This window comes from Salvelinus fontinalis, chromosome 17, assembly GCF_029448725.1.
Source record: "Salvelinus fontinalis isolate EN_2023a chromosome 17, ASM2944872v1, whole genome shotgun sequence".
NCBI lineage: Eukaryota > Metazoa > Chordata > Actinopteri > Salmoniformes > Salmonidae > Salvelinus > Salvelinus fontinalis.
The window spans coordinates 24,328,333-24,345,284 of NC_074681.1; the positions used below are offsets into that span (position 1 = coordinate 24,328,333).

Here is a 16,952-nt window from a genome sequence, read left to right on the forward strand (position 1 = left end):
AAATAAATAAAAATAGTGGTCTTTCTAATTGGGATTTTCCATTGCAATAGAGTATGTGCTTGTCACATAATACTGTAATAGTGGAGTGGGTCCCCAATAGATTTAGCTTTTCAGAAGAATATTGATTTCAATATCATTAAGTATCCTCATGTATCATTAGCAGAGCATGGTTAAGCGCTACCAGGGCCTGGAAACCTGCCAAGAAAATATCAACCCAGCCTGTCCCTAAAGCACAGCAATCAACTGTTCACAGTGCAGTGTAAGCAAAGCTTGTCAGTCTGACAATACAGTAGACTCATTTGGCTGTACCGTATGTAGGTTGTCAGGAAAGGGTTGGACAACCACACAGTATCAGAGAACATCTTCAAATACCTAAAAAATGAATCAAAACCTGGTTCAAATTTCAAACAAATCAATCAAATGAATGTGTAGAAAAGTAATATTCTTGCAGTAGAAGGGAATATAGTTATCCTCCCTCCCTCCCTATCTAGCTTCATGTACTACTACCACAACACCATTGCCCAGCCTACAGAACAGATATCTAGTCTACAGTACAATACAGTAGTAGTAGTGATATATCATCTAGCCTGGGCATCCTATATTGGACAGCTGCCCGAGAGGCTGGGAGGCTCCAGCTCTGGCAGTGTCTATGTCAGGTCGAGGCCGTCGCTCAGTCACATGACAGCCCTTACATACCCCTCGGCAGTCAAGACCCAGCACAGGGTGCGGGTTGACATACAACACCCACACGGCTCCAGGCCCACCCTGCTGTGCTGACATATTTCTAAGGCCATACTTCCAGTGACGTGGGTGATGTGTACAGCCTGGTTCGCATTTCATCCACTTCACCATGGGACTCTCATGGGCTCTGCTCACCTCCAGTAGCTTATCAGCAATGCTTCACTTTGACATTCAAGCCACCACTCATGAATCTAACAATCACCTATAGACACAAGCCATGAATGCCTTATAAAAAGGCACACTATCATAACAGCTGAAGTGATTATGGATTACTTGAACCCAAATGAAGAGAGTTTAATTGATTGAATTCCAAAACGCTATATATCCCTTTTCAGAAATGTTGGTAATTAGCTTTTTTGGTTTAAAGAACTTATGAAATAGATTGGTGTGTTTTTTCCACATCTAATCATGGAATGGGTTATTAAATGACAGACGTGTTTAACCCAGGGGAGAACGACTGCCCCCTCTCATTAAAGCCACATAAATTCAAGGCCAACTTCCGTACTACAGGCATTGTTAGCAGAAAACAGGATCCCCCATTATAATGAATGGAAAAATGGCGATCTTCATGGTCAATCTTAGTATAAATAAATAACGTTTTTAAAACAATCACGGTACCAATAACTGCTAGTAATATACCATATGCATGTCCTTGAATTATTATTATAATTTTTTTTTAAATCGCAAACATAAGTAGATCATTTAGTTGCTAATGGTAGCCTGCAGTACCCCGGTCGGTCTTCAATTCAAGTTATTCAATGAGAGGTGGCAGCACTGAGAGCTTGCAACGTCACTCCAAAGAGTAGCTCAAACTGTGTATGTTATGTCTCCATGAGACCCCAACTTAAACAACTACATTTGGCTTCAATGCGCTGTTGACTCTTCACAAATGAATGGTGTCACGTGATCAATGGCATTGTCCATTCATATATACAGTCATTGGTTTAACCTATCACTAGACAGTCACATTTAGTTACAAAACACCTCTGAGGTTGCAAGCTTCACCACAATCAAATGTGACACACAAAAAAAAACATATATTTTCATATCATAGCTGGACTGTGAAGACATGTTTTTGTTAGACATATATATATGTCATATATGACATATATATTCATATATGACATATATACATATATATATATATGTCATATATGAATATATATATAACATATATATATATATATATATATATATATATATATGTCATATATGAATATATATATAACATATATATATATATATATATATATAATATATATATATATAATATAATATATATATATAATATAATATATATATATATATATATATATATATATATAATATATATATATATATATAATATATATATATATATATATAATATATATATATAATATAATATATATATATATATATATATATATATATATATATATATATAATATATATATATATATATATATATAATATATATATATATATATATATATATATATATATATATATATATATATATATATATTCATATATGACATATATATTCATATATGACATATATACATATATATATATATGTCATATATGAATATATATATAACATATATATATATATATATATATATATATGTCATATATGAATATATATATAACATATATATATATATATATATATATATATATATATATATATATATATATAATATATATATATATATATATATATATAATATAATATATATATATAATATAATATATATATATATATATATATATATATATATATAATATAATATATATATATATATATATATAATATATATATATAATATAATATATATATATATATATATATATATATATATATATATATATATTCATATATGACATATATATTCATAGTACTGATTAATTAATATAAATTAATCAGTACAATGATATGAGATCTTGGCTCTGGTAAAAAGTAGTGAATTATTTAGGGAATAGGGTGCAATTTGGGAAGAGGCCAAACTTTAATCAAACACTATAGCACGAGGCTAGATTTGTGATGTGTTAGAATTCTATGTTAAATATTATACAAGATACGAACATTCCATTCCAGCTAAACAATGGATAGTGTTTTGCAACAAAACCAAATGCAATACATATCTAAAATATATTAATTAAAAAAATCTGAAGACCGTGATATTTTACACATAAAGCATTTATTTCTGATGAAAAGAACACAAATGTGAAACGTTGGTGGATAAAGCATTTTGGAAATAAACAAATCAAATCTAAAATGTTAGAGTAAATCTTTAATCTGACAAACTTCCTCAGTTCCATAACATAGTACAAACATAAATAAACAGTTATAAATAAAATTGCTGCTTAGAGACTTAAGAGCGAATCATACGGCGCACACACTGGCTTCTCCCTCTACATAGATGAAAATACAACGGTAAAATCAAAAAGGGACTGAATACTAAATGCCAGTAACATTCAACCCATCAAAAGTAAATAGTAAACCGATATACCATCTAAACTAAAGAAAGGTCAACTTGATTGAAGAGGATAAATCTGCAAAGGCATTCGTCATGTCAAACAAAAACATGTCTTCACAGTCCAGCTATCTCCACTATCTGACATTTAGCTGGCCAATACCAGCCCCCTCTTCAGTCGTGTTGGTGTCTTATTTTAGCCATGCTGTTGTGGCACATTCCACAGGAGAATATAACACAGGGGACAGCAGGGAGGGAGCTCCTCCTCACCCAAACACACAGGTACGGGAGGCGGAATACACCACATGGGATATTGGAGATATTAGAGTAATCTATACCAGTGTTAGTCAATCTCTAGTCCATTGACCAGCACAGGCCTTTGGACGTTACAGACGGGCCTCTCAGTAAACTGACATCTAAAAATCAACATTTCAAATTACTCACACTACATTTGGAAAAACACAAAAGCTTTGTGTGTAAAGGGCAATGGTAAACTACGCTGGTGACGGAGTCATATTGGCCAGTGTTCTTTCCATTAGGTGTTAAGAGAAAGGCCTGTGGATCAATGCCGTTTGGCCTCAACATTAGGCTAGTCTAAACCCAACCTAGTCTAAAGCAGTGGTTCATAAACTTTTTAAAAATGATTTAAAAGGAATTCAGTCTGGCTTTACAATTACTCTTGAAACCTAAAATAGTAGAATGCACAAGGTGCAATTTCTAAATTGGGTAGTGCATCATCAGTTCCTCTTGTCATGTTAGTCATTTCATACCTTAGAGCGCTATTTATAACTTGTCAGAAATGTCCAGATCAACTAGCCCATGTCAGCTAATGTTTTTTTATTTAGGTTTTTTAGCCCATAGATATTGTTGGAATTTTTTACTCACTCAAATATCACATGAACACACATTATACATGGTAAAATGTATAGAATTGCAAGAAAATTAGCTTCAAAACCGCAAAAATGTTCTTTGCACCCCATGACAAAATGTGTAGAATTTCCAGAAATAAGCTTTAACCCTGCAAAATTCTCTCCACCAACAAGAGGGGTGTGAACAGGGAGGGGGGGATGGCCTCTGGACACTTGCACCTTGATTTCGCAGCTAGCTAGCTGCATACCGTGTGACTATTGGCTTACGTCGACCCCGGAGCTAACTCAAATCATGCTGGAGCTAGCCAGCTGAGGAGTTCCATCACCATCCGGACCCGCTTCTTTGTTGCTGCTGCAGATACGGAACCCCACCGGGCCTTCACGACTGACTGCCGACGTTATCTGCCCGAGGGATTTATCCAACCGGCACCTCCGTCCCGGCGTTACCTGAACGCTCATCTGAGGCCCGCTAATCGTTAGCTGTCTTATCGGCTGCTATCTGAACAAAACCCCACTACACGGAACCTACCGACGGAAACGCACGAGGTATCTACAAACAGACCTCCATCCTATGCTGCTACCGATAGCCATATACCCGGCCAGCTGTCTGGATCGCCACAACCCCAACCAACCTCTACTCACTGGACCCTTATTTATCACTCGATTAAGCTTGCCTCTCCTTAATGTAAATATGCCTTGTCCATTGCTGTTCTGGTTAGTGTTTATTGGCTTATTTCACTGTAGAGATTCTAGCCCTGCTCTCTATACCATATCCAACCCTGCAGTTCCACCACCCACATATGCGATGACATCACCTGGTTTCAATGATGTTTCTAGAGACAAGATCTCTCTCATCATCACTCAATACCTAGGTTTACCTCCACTGTATTCACATCCTACCATACCTTTGTCTGTACATTATTCCTTTAAACTATTTTATCGCCCCCAGAAACTTCCTTTTACTCTCTGCTCTGGTAGCTCTAGGCGACCAATTCTCATAGCTTTTAGCCGTACCATTATCCTACTTCTCCTCTGTTCCTCTGGTGATGTAGAGGTGAATCCAGGCCCTGCAGCACCTGGCTCCACTCCTATTCCCCAGGCGCTCTCTTTTGATGACTTCTGTAACCGTAATAGCCTTGGCTTCATGCATGTTAACATTAGGAGCCTCCTCCCTAAGTTTGTTTTGTTCACTGCTTTAGCACACTCTACCAACCCGGATGTTTTAGCCGTGTCTGAATCCTGGCTTAGAAAGACCACCAAAAATTCAGACATTTTTATCCCCAATTACAATATTTTCAGACAAGATAGAACGGCCAAAGGGGGCGGTGTTGCAATCTACTGCAAAGACTGCCTGCAGAGTTCTGTTATACTATCCAGGTCTGTTCCCAAACAATTTGAACTTCTACTTTTAAAAATCCACCTCTCTAAAAACAAGTCTCTCACCGTTGCCGCCTGCTATAGACCACCCTCTGCCCCCAGCTGTGCTCTGGACACTATATGTGAACTGATTGCCCCCCATCTATCTTCAGAGCTCGTGCTGCTAGGCGACCTAAATTTGAACATGCTCAACACCCCAGCCACCCTACAATCTAAGCTTGATGCCCTCAATCTCACACAAATTATTAATGAACCTACCAGGTACCACCCCAATTCCGTAAACACGGGTACCCTCATAGATATCATCCTAACAAACTTGCCCTCCAAATACACCTCTGCTGTTTTTAACCAAGATCTCAGCGATCACTGCCTCATTGCCTGCATCCGTAATGGGTCAGCGGTCAAACGACCTCCACTCATCACTGTCAAACGCTCCCTGAAACACTTCAGCGAGCAGGCCTTCCTAATTGACCTGGCCGGGGTATCCTGGAAGGATATTGATCTCATCCCGTCAGTAGAGGATGCCTGGTCATTTTTTAAAAATGCCTTCCTCACCATCTTGAATAAGCATGCCCCATTCAAGAAATTTAGAACCAGGAACAGATATAGCCCTTGGTTCTCTCCTGACCTGACTGCCCTTAACCAACAGAAAAACATCCTATGGCGTTCTGCATTAGCATCGAACAGCCCCCGTGATATGCAACTTTTCAGGGAAGCCAGAAACCAATATACACAGGCAGTTAGAACAGCCAAGGCTAGCTTTTTCAAGCAGAAATTTGCTTCCTGCAACACAAATTCAAAAAAGTTCTGGGACACCGTAAAGTCCATGGAGAATAAGAACACCTCCTCCCAGCTTCCAACCGCCCTGAAGATAGGAAACACTGTCACCACCGACAAATCCACTATAATTGAGAATTTCAATAAGCATTTTTCTACGGCTGGCCATGCTTTCCACCTGGCTACCCCTACCCGGGACAACAGCACTGCCCTCCCCTCTGCTACTCGCCCAAGCCTTCCCCATTTCTCTTTCTCCCAAATACAGTCAGCTGATGTTCTTAATGAGCTGCAAAATCTGGACCCTTACAAATCAGCCGGGCTAGATAATCTGGACCCTTTCTTTCTAAAACTATCTGCTGAAATTGTTGCCACCCCTATTACTAGCCTCTTCAACCTCTCTTTCGTGTCGTCTGAGATCCCCAAAGATTGGAAAGCAGCTGCGGTTATCCCCCTCTTCAAAGGGGGGGGACACCCTTGACCCTAACTGCTACAGACCTATATCTATCCTACCCTGCCTTTCTAAGGTCTTCGAAAGCCAAGTCAACAAACAGATTACCGACCATTTCGAATCACACCACACCTTCTCCGCTATGCAATCTGGTTTCAGAGCTGGTCATGGGTGCACCTCAGCCACGCTCAAGGTCATAAACGATATCGTAACCGCCATCGATAGGAAACAATACTGTGCAGCCGTATTCATTGACCTGGCCAAGGCTTTTGACTCTGTCAATCACCACATCCTCATTGGCAGACTCGACAGCCTTGGTTTCTCTAATGATTGCCTCGCCTGGTTCACCAACTACTTCTCTGATAGAGTTCAGTGTGTCAAATCGGAGGGTCTGTTGTCCGGGCCTCTGGCAGTCTCTATGGGGGTGCCACAGGGTTCAATTCTTGGACCGACTCTCTTCTCTGTTTACATCAATGATGTCGCTCTTGCTGCTGGTGATTCTCTGATCCACCTCTACGCAGACGACACTATTCTGTATACTTCTGGCCCTTCTTTTGACACTGTGTTAACAACCCTCCAGGCGAGCTTCAATGCCATACAACTCTCCTTCCGTGGCCTCCAACTGCTCTTAAATACAAGTAAAACCAAATGCATGCTCTTCAACCGATCGCTGCCTGCTCCTGCCCGCCTGTCCAACATCACTACTTTGGACGGCTCTGACTTAGAATATGTGGACAACTACAAATACCTAGGTGTCTGGTTAGACTGTAAACTCTCCTTCCAGACCCACATCAAACATCTCCAATCCAAAGTCAAATCTAGAATTGGCTTCCTATTCCGCAACAAAGCATCCTTTACTCATGCTGCCAAACATACCCTTGTAAAACTGACCATCCTACCAATCCTCGACTTCGGTGATGTCATTTACAAAATAGCCTCCAAAACCCTACTCAATAAATTGGATGCAGTCTATCACAGTGCCATCCGTTTTGTCACCAAAGCCCCATATACTACCCACCACTGCGACCTGTACACTCTCGTTGGCTGGCCCTCGCTTCATACTCGTCGCCAAACCCATTGGTTCCAGGTCATCTACAAGACCCTGCTAGGTAAAGTCCCCCCTTATCTCAGCTCGCTGGTCACCATAGCAGCACCTACCCGTAGCACGCGCTCCAGCAGGTATATCTCTCTAGTCACCCCCAAAACCAATTCTTCCTTTGGACGCCTCTCCTTCCAGTTCTCTGCTGCCAATGACTGGAACGAACTACAAAAATCTCTGAAACTGGAAACACCTATCTCCCTCACTAGCTTTAAGCACCAGCTGTCAGAGCAGCTCATAGATTACTGCACCTGTACATAACCCATCTACAATTTAGCCCAAACAACTACCTCTTTACCTACTGTATTTATTTATTAATTTATTTTGCTCCTTTGCACCCCATTATTTCTGTCTCTACTTTGCACTTTCTTCCAATGCAAACCAACCATTCCAGTGTTTTTTTTTTTTTTTTTTTTTTTTTAGTTTTTATTTTACTTGCTGTGTTGTACTCACTTCGCCTCCATGGCCTTTTTATATTTTTATTTATTTATACATATATCTGTTTGCCTTCACCTCCCTTATCTCACCTCACTTGCTCACATTGTATATAGACTTATTTTTTTATTTTTTTCACTGTATTATTGACTATATGTTTGTTTTTACTCCATGTGTAACTATGTGTTGTTGTATGTGTCGAACTGCTTTGCTTTATCTTGGCCAGGTCGCAATTGTAAATGAGAACGTGTTCTCAATTTGCCTACCTGGTTAAATAAAGGTTAAATAAAAAATAAAATAAAATAAAAAATGGTAAGGTATGAATTGTAATGTTTAAAACAATCTAAGTAACTATACCACATAGGATATAGATCTTTTGAGTCAAGACAAATATTATAAAGGGGTCACACATGCCAGAAGCCAACTCTTCTAGCCTTGTCCCATGTGCTATAGACAACTTTTCTATCGTTGACATGCCATACTCTTCTATTATGTTCATGCTGTAACCATAGAAGACTTGGCAACAGAACATACAGTATGGGACCAGACCAACTAAACATAGCACCATATGGCTTCACACATGGGCGGCAGTTAGACTAGCTGTTAGAGCGTTGGGCCAGTAACTGAAAAGGTCGAATCCCAGAGCCAACAAAGTGAAACATCTGTCGATGTGCCCATGAGCAATGCACTTAACCCTAATGGCTCTAGAATCGCCATTGAGAATGGCCGTGGCAATTCACACATGCATCTAAAATAGGACAAATATAAGCACCCATCAAATTATTAATAATTATTGTTACATATGGGTTTACATTATCATGACAGCTTGGGCCATAACCCCTTCCTCCAATGTTCCCATGTCACACTGGGGATAAAATCAAGAGCAGTTCATGGCAAAGTGTCACTCAAAGTCACCGTCCGTAACACCCCAAGCATCCAGTAAGATATCCCAAAGGCCACCATCCATAACATGCCAAGCATGATGACCCGTTGCAACATGATGCTTTTGCAAAAAGACATGCATCATGATGCATAAGTTAATACATTGCTTTCAATGCAAAAAGATGCATATCAAAATAGAAATTCCTCAAGAATACTGAGGCATAGATATACATCAAGGGTATTGATGCATAAGTCAATGCATTGCATTCAAGGCAAAACATTTGGTGATAAAGCTGCAATGGGTAAATTGGTGAAAGACGGGCATAAACTCAGACAGATAGTCTGTCGTTTTTTTTTATAGCTGTTCTCTCTTCTCTAATCCCCTCTCTCCCGCCCTATCGCTCTTTCTACTTACTCTTCATCCACCCTCCTTCCCTTATTTCTCCCTCCCTCTCCCCTCTCTCTCCTCCCCTCCATTCTTGCTCCATTCTTGCTCCATTCTTGCTACCTCCTTTTCCTCCCACCCCTAATCTCTCTAACCCCTCCTCTCTTCAACCTCCACCTCTCAGACAAACAGACAGGGTTAAGTTCATGTTCACATCCTGGCTCAGCCCTAACTCAAGCCATAGGGTTAGGGTTGAGGTGCGATGTGAACAAGAAGTTAAGGCTAGGATTCAGCCAAGTTGAGGAGGAGGATTATTTAAGATACTGTTTGTAGAGGTAGGGTTTCAGATGTTTTCAGAAGATGTCCTAGCTTCAAGCGGAAGCTGGTTCCACTATTGGGGTGCAAGGACAGAGAAGAGCTTGGACTGGGCTGAGTGGGAGCTGCCCTCCCAAAGGGGTGGGAGGGCCAAGAGACCTGAGGTGGCAGAATGGAGTGCTCGGGGTGTAGGGTTTGAGCATAGCTTGAAGGTAGGGAGGGGCAGTTCCTCTTGCTGTTCCGTAGGCAAGTACCATGGTCTTGTAGTGGATGCGAGCTTCAACTGGAAGCCGGTGGAGTGTACGAAGGAGTGGGGTGACATGAGAGAACTTAGGAAGGTGGAAAACCAGGCGGGCTGCAGCGTTCTGGATAAGTTGCAGGGGTTTGATGGCACAAGCGGGGAGCCCAGCCAACAGTGAGTTGCAGTAGTCCAGACGGGAGATGCCTACTGCCTGGATTAGGACCTGCGCCGCTTCCTGTGTGAGGTAGGGTCATACTCTATGGATATTGTAGAGCATGAACCTGCAGGAGCGAGTCACTGCTTTGATGTTTGCAGAAATTATTAACAGGGTGTTGTCCAGGGTCACGCCTAGGTTCTTTGCACTCTGGGAGGGTGACACTGGAGTTATCAACTGTGATGGAGAGGTTTTTGAGCGGCCAGAACTTCTACGGGAGGAAGAGCAGTTCCGTCTTATCGAGGTTGAGCTTGAGGTGGTGGGCTGACATCCAAGTTGAGATATCTGCCAGGCACGCAGAGATGCGTGTCACCACCTGGGTGTCAGAAGGGTGGAAGAAGAGAAGTAGTTGAGTGTCATCCGCATAGCAATGATAGGAGAGACCATGTGAGGATATGACGGAGTCGAGTGAATTCATGTATAGAGAGAAGAGGACCTAGAATCGAGCCCTTGGGGACACCAGTATTGAGAGCTAGGGTTAGGGATAGGGTTGAGCAGGGATGTGGACATTAAGCTAGGGGGAGATTCTCGTTAGGGCAAAAGACCATCCTCTGTCCCCTCTCCGCCATGACCCGGTAACCGATAAGTGGTCGAGGAATGTGTCAATTCGTTAGTAGGCAAACAGTAGCGAGTCCCTCCCCTCCTTGATAGCCACCCTTCATCGAGGATGGTCATGTGTATCAGAGTTTTGAAATCTGCCACACACCCTTTGAATCAGCTTTTGTTTTGTCAGAGAAAAACATGCACATGTTTAAAATCAACATGCTACTTATTGGTTTCTCTCGAAAATGTCTTTCACAACTAACTTCATTTGTTTTGATCACTTTACACATTTATTTTGGGATCGTCCCCTATAAAAGGTCATTTGCCTGATGACATGCGAGGGGGGAAGTGCATTTCCATCAATGTTCACTCCTCGATTAACTTTGACCTTTTCCAAAAGGTGGCTAGAGAAGACGGATTAGGAAGGAAGCAGGAGGTAAGCAAATCTAATTGAGAAAAGGCCAGGGTTAGGGATATATATACAGTGGGGAGAACAAGTATTTGATACACTGCACCTGTTTGAACTCGTTACCTGTATAAAAGACACCTGTCCACACACTCCATCAAACAGACGCCAACCTCTCCACAATAGCCAAGACCAGAGAGCTGTGTAAGGACATCAGGGATAAAATTGTAGACCTGCACAAGGCTGGGATGGGCTACAGGACAATAGGCAAGCAGCTTGGTGAGAAGGCAACAACTGTTGGCGCAATTATTAGAAAATGGAAGAAGTTGAAGATGACGGTCAATCACCCTCGGTCTGGGGCTCCATGCAAGATCTCACCTCGTGGGGCATCAATGATCATGAGGAAGGTGGGATGAGGGATCATGAGGTGGGATGAGGGATCAGCCCAGAACTACACGGCAGGACCTGGTCAATGACCTGAAGAGAGCTGAGACCAGTCTCAAAGAAAACCATTAGTAACACACTACGCCGTCATGGATGAAAATCCTGCAGCGCACACAAGGTCCCCCTGCTCAAGCCAGCGCATGTCCAGGCCCATCTGAAGTTTGCCAATGACCATCTGGATGATCCAGAGGAGGAATGGGAGAAGGTCATGTGGTCTGATGAGACAAAAATAGAGCTTTTTGGTCTAAACTCCACTCGCCGTGTTTGGAGGAAGAAGAAGGATGAGTACAACCCCAAGAACACCATCCCAACCGTGAAGCATGGAGGTGGAAACATCATTATTTGGGGATGCTTTTCTGCAAAGGGGACAGGACGACTGCACCGTATTGAGGGGAGGATGGATGGGGCCATGTATCGCAAGATCTTGGCCAACAACCTCCTTCCCTCAGTAAGAGCATTGAAGATGGGTCGTGGCTGGGTCTTCCAGCATGACAACGACCCGAAACACACAGCCAGGGCAACTAAGGAGTGGCTCCGTAAGAAGCATCTCACGGTCCTGGAGTGGCCTAGCCAGTCTCCAGACCTGAACCCAATAGAACATCTTTGGAGGGAGCTGAAAATCCGTATTGCCCAGCGACAGCCCCGAAACCTGAAGGATCTGGAGAAGGTCTGTATGGAGGAGTGGGCCAAAATCCCTGCTGCAGTGTGTGCAAACCTGATCATGGACTACAGGAAACGTATGATCTCTGTAATTGCAAACAAAGGTTTCTGTACCAAATATTAAGTTCTGCTTTTCTGATGTATCAAATACTTATGTCATGCAATAAAATGCAAATTATTTACTTTAAAAAATCATACAATGTGATTTGAGATTTTTGTTTTAGATTCCGTCTCACAGTTGAAGTGTACCTATGATAAAAATTACAGACCTCTACATGCTTTGTAAGTAGGAAAATCTGCAGTGTATCAAATACTTGTTCTCCCCACTGTATATATATTTGTTTTAACCTTTATCTAACTATGCAAGTCAGTTAAGAACCGGTTGAGCCGGGAAGAGGACTTGAATCTAGGTTTAAATCTAGGTTTAGGGCCTCAACCTTAGACATAACCCTAACCCAATTAACAATTATTAACACTAGATGGTAGAAAGGTATGAACTTGAAGCGGAGTTAAGGTGCTTTTGAGTGACATTGGCAAAACGGTTGAGGCTAGAAATACAATTCAAGTATGGGATCATTCAGCAGACGCTCCCGTTGAACGCAAGCCTACACCTGACCATGTCAAATGAACTCTTCCCAGTGAAAACTTGGTCCCACAGAGAACAAGGCCTTTCTTCCATAGAAAAGCATCACCTACACTGCTTACATAATCATGATGCCCCAGTGGACTGTGATATAGCTAGCTAACATACCCCATTGTGACCTTATTGGGATGCCCTGTGTTAATAGGAAGTGGCTTAATTCATCCTCAACACGGTCTTTCATTCTCTCCCTGCAGTTACACAAAAACACTGTCTTCCATGTTCCATTTTCTGTAGAATGGTAAATTCTTAATGCAAAAACTTGAAACTCAGGGCATTGTTAAAGAGTATCCCTCAAAGAGAGTCATTGAATTTCCTGTGATAATAAGAATTGACTTAATTGGGGGTTGTAGGGGCCGTTTCGAAGGATTAAAAAGGTTGAATCTTCCCAAATTATACATGTGTGACCGGGGGACCGTCATGACCTGGCATATGAAATTTGAAGTCAATTGGCCCAAAAGCATGTTTGACCTCCATTGGACACAATGGTCTTGCAGTTCTAGAAACTATATACTGCAGTTCTAGAAACTATATATTTTATTTTTCTTGTTTAATTTAACCCTTATTTTACCAGGTAAGTTGACTGAGAACACATTCTCATTTACAGCAACAACCTGGGTAATAGTTACAGGGGAGAGGGGTGGATGAATGAGCCGATTGTAAACTGGGGATGATTAGGTGACCGTGATAGTATGAAGTCCAGATTGGGAATTTAGCCAGGATACCGGAATTTACACCCCTACAAAAAGTGGCATGGGATCTTCAGTGACCACAGAGGAAACCCGTTTAACATCCCATCCAAAAGACAGCACCCTACACAGGGCAATGTCCCCAATCATTGGGATATTTTTTTAGACCGGAGGAAAGGGTGCCTCCTACTGGCCCTCCAACACCACTTCCAGCAGCATCTGGTCTCCCATCCAGGTACCGACCAGGACCAACCCTGCTTAGCTTCAGAAGCAAGCCAGCAGTGGGATGCAGGGTGGTATGCTGCTGGCAATACATCTGTATATGTCTGTCTGCCACATATGTTTTTGCACTGAATGCAATGTACTGACTCAAGCATCATGTCTCCTGATGCATCACCGACTGACATTTGATACCGGGCTGCCCTCTCCCTGAGACTCTGGAAGGAGAGGCGACACCACCACCAGCCGGGACAATGTCTATTTTCATACAGTTTAACATTCCAAAAATAGAGCAGCGACGATTCCACCGAGACTAGCCAATGTGGGCGAAGAATAACGGAGTTGGATTATCACCATGTTCAAGTAGGACTATGAATTACAATTCTATTTAGTCCAGAAAAAAAGAGATCTAAAATCTTGATTTAGGAGTTAATGTAAAAAGTCAAAACACGTTGGTTTACTGTTGTTTTTTATGCAGTACTGGAAGTAGATTTCATTCCATACTCACATTTTAAGAATAAATAATATATCCAGAAATTGCCATATTTAATAATAATGTGGGTGGCTACATTTGTCCTATTTCACACATGTACAGATGTGTGAATTGGAAATGTGTTTCTTCCATATCCCACTCAGAGTAGGGTCACGGCCAGGGTCTCCACAATTACAGTTAATTGCCTTGCTCAAGGGCACATCACATTTTCCACCTTGTTGGCTCAGAGTCAAACTAGCGCCCTTTCGGTTACTGGCCCAACGCTCTAACCGCTAGCTATTTCTCATATCCTCACTGTATTTTTGTTGTTACATTGTATAAATACAATCTACAAATGTACATATTCACAAATGTATAACGCTCCAAGATAACAGCAATTTCTACCTGTAGTTTTAGTTACACGCCCATATGCCTGGCTACTGCTTCACTCAACACACTAATCCTCTCTACTTTAGGTGTTTTATAAGGATGTGTAGTATGCGACTGAAACGAGAGCCCCCTATCTAAAACCTGAGGGACACCAGTCATAAATACCTCAGCTGTCAGCAGCCCCTATATGTAGGTGCTGTGTTAATTACAAAATGAATGCTCTGTTTTTACTGTCCAGATAAACAGGGGGTCAGAGTGATGTTTACCTTACTGCACTTGTTACAAAATGGATGCTGTTGATACTGTACTACTATTGAAACAGTAGAGGATTCATTTAACTGCTCGGATAAGAAACATTTCTTCTGACTGAGTCTGACTGATATTCCATGATTAATAATCCACCTTTTTCAATACTTGGGAGATAAAGCGGATTCCGCTCTTCATTTCAGCCGTCACATTATTTGACATTATGAAGCTTACCATAGTTCCCCAGAACGGTTGAAACAGTCATGTGTTTGTTTGTAAATAGCACAACAGGAGAAAGCTGAAGCAGGAGAGTCCAGTTGTGTATTGACAGGGGTCACGTTTATTGAATGTCAAGTGTTTTTTTGCTTCAATAGAGTGATCAAGGACGTGCAACTATAGTTTACCTTCACAGAAAATACATTAGTGCAACACAATCTGCAGAAAATAGCTTAATTGTCATCAGATGACAACAGAAGTGCAACACTATTTGGCTGGCAGCCACACAAGTAAATTAAGTAAATTGCAAAGAAAAAGCAAGGTCTTTTTGCAGAAAAAAATGCATGGCCATCATATTTCTAATGTTTATCATAGAAAGAATGTAGCCAGCTACATTTCCTAATGTTTTGCTTAAAAGTTAATCTGGCATTTTACCGGAGAAAAGTAGGCTGGCTACAGGGAGAAAAGTAGGCTGGCTACAGGGAGAAAAGTAGGCTGGCTACAGGGAGAAAAGTAGGCTGGCTACAGGGAGAAAAGTAGGCTGGCTACAGGGAGAAAAGTAGGCTGGCTACAGGGAGAAAAGTAGGCTGGCTACAGGGAGAAAAGTAGGCTGGCTACAGGGAGAAAAGTAGGCTGGCTACAGGGAGAAAAGTAGGCTGGCTACAGGGAGAAAAGTAGGCTGGCTACAGAGAGAAAAGTAGCAGCGAAAAGTAGCTACATATATATCAGTCAGAGCTCCGTCTGCTGAAAGAATGCCCATTCGTGAATTGTCAGCCGAGTGGAAAAGTGCAACTGAAGCACAAAATGTGTCTGATGCGGAGCACACATTACAATAAGCATTTTAGATCTGCGTTTACAAAACGTTTACAAAACGCAGCAGGATATTTATGGATTTTATATTTTTTCCTGAGTGAAAAACAAAGATTTCTGCGTTAATGAAACCACTAACTTAAACTTGCTCGTTATCTAAGTGGCCGAAATAATGTGACGGGGCATGATATTGTGGCATATATGCATGTTTTTCAAGGGAAGCCAGGCTTCCCAAAAATGTTTACTGAGAAGAAACATACAAATAATGTGTCCTTTGTCTCTGTGTTTCATAAAAGTCCTTCAATTTGCAAGAGGCTGAATGAATCTCAGCCGAGAAAGTACCCAAGCGAACGAAACAGAGCCTCTCTGTCTCAGTATGTGTAGTCCATCTATCTGATGCGATCTGGTCAAAAAGAGAATGACATTGTTGCTGCCCATGGCATTGAATGCAAGGGAAGCCAGCAAGCATTTGGCCTCTCTTGATGAAAACAGTATAAAATAATAGCCAATCATCGTTGAGCTAAACTGAGTGAGTTCAGCTGTGAATGGTCCTGGCGCACCAAAAAAGGGAAGCCAGTTTGGATTTGGCTTCACACCAATCACATCACATCAGAAGCCAAAAGTCATTGACAGAAAAAAACTGGAATTGCTGCATCTCGTTGTGTCATTGTCCTAACCAAAATCGCCCATTTCCTAAATTAGCCATGGATGGAGATAGGGAGTTGGACTTGTGGTTTTACTTAATTCTCTGTACTGGCCAATGATTGTAACAGTGATTCTGATCCAACCATAAATTCATACATTGTGCCCATGGCCTGAGAGGATGGAAGCTAGATGTAGTATGCTAATGTTAATTAGCTGGCCTGGCGCATCATTGCCCATGAAAGGAAGTTAAGCTAGCGAGCAAGTGTTTTAGCTAGGTAGCCTAGAGCAACAAAAACTAAAAGCGTGTTTAGGCAACAAGAAAGAGGA

General features: G+C 41.5%; 1 protein-coding gene across 4 annotated transcripts in view; it reads right to left on the reverse strand.

Annotated features, from left to right (window-relative positions):
* The window catches only part of LOC129814016 (5'-AMP-activated protein kinase subunit gamma-1-like), a 54,039-nt gene that overhangs the window by 13,342 nt on the left and 23,745 nt on the right, over positions 1 to 16,952 (reverse strand). The gene's annotated exons all lie outside the window — the stretch shown is intronic.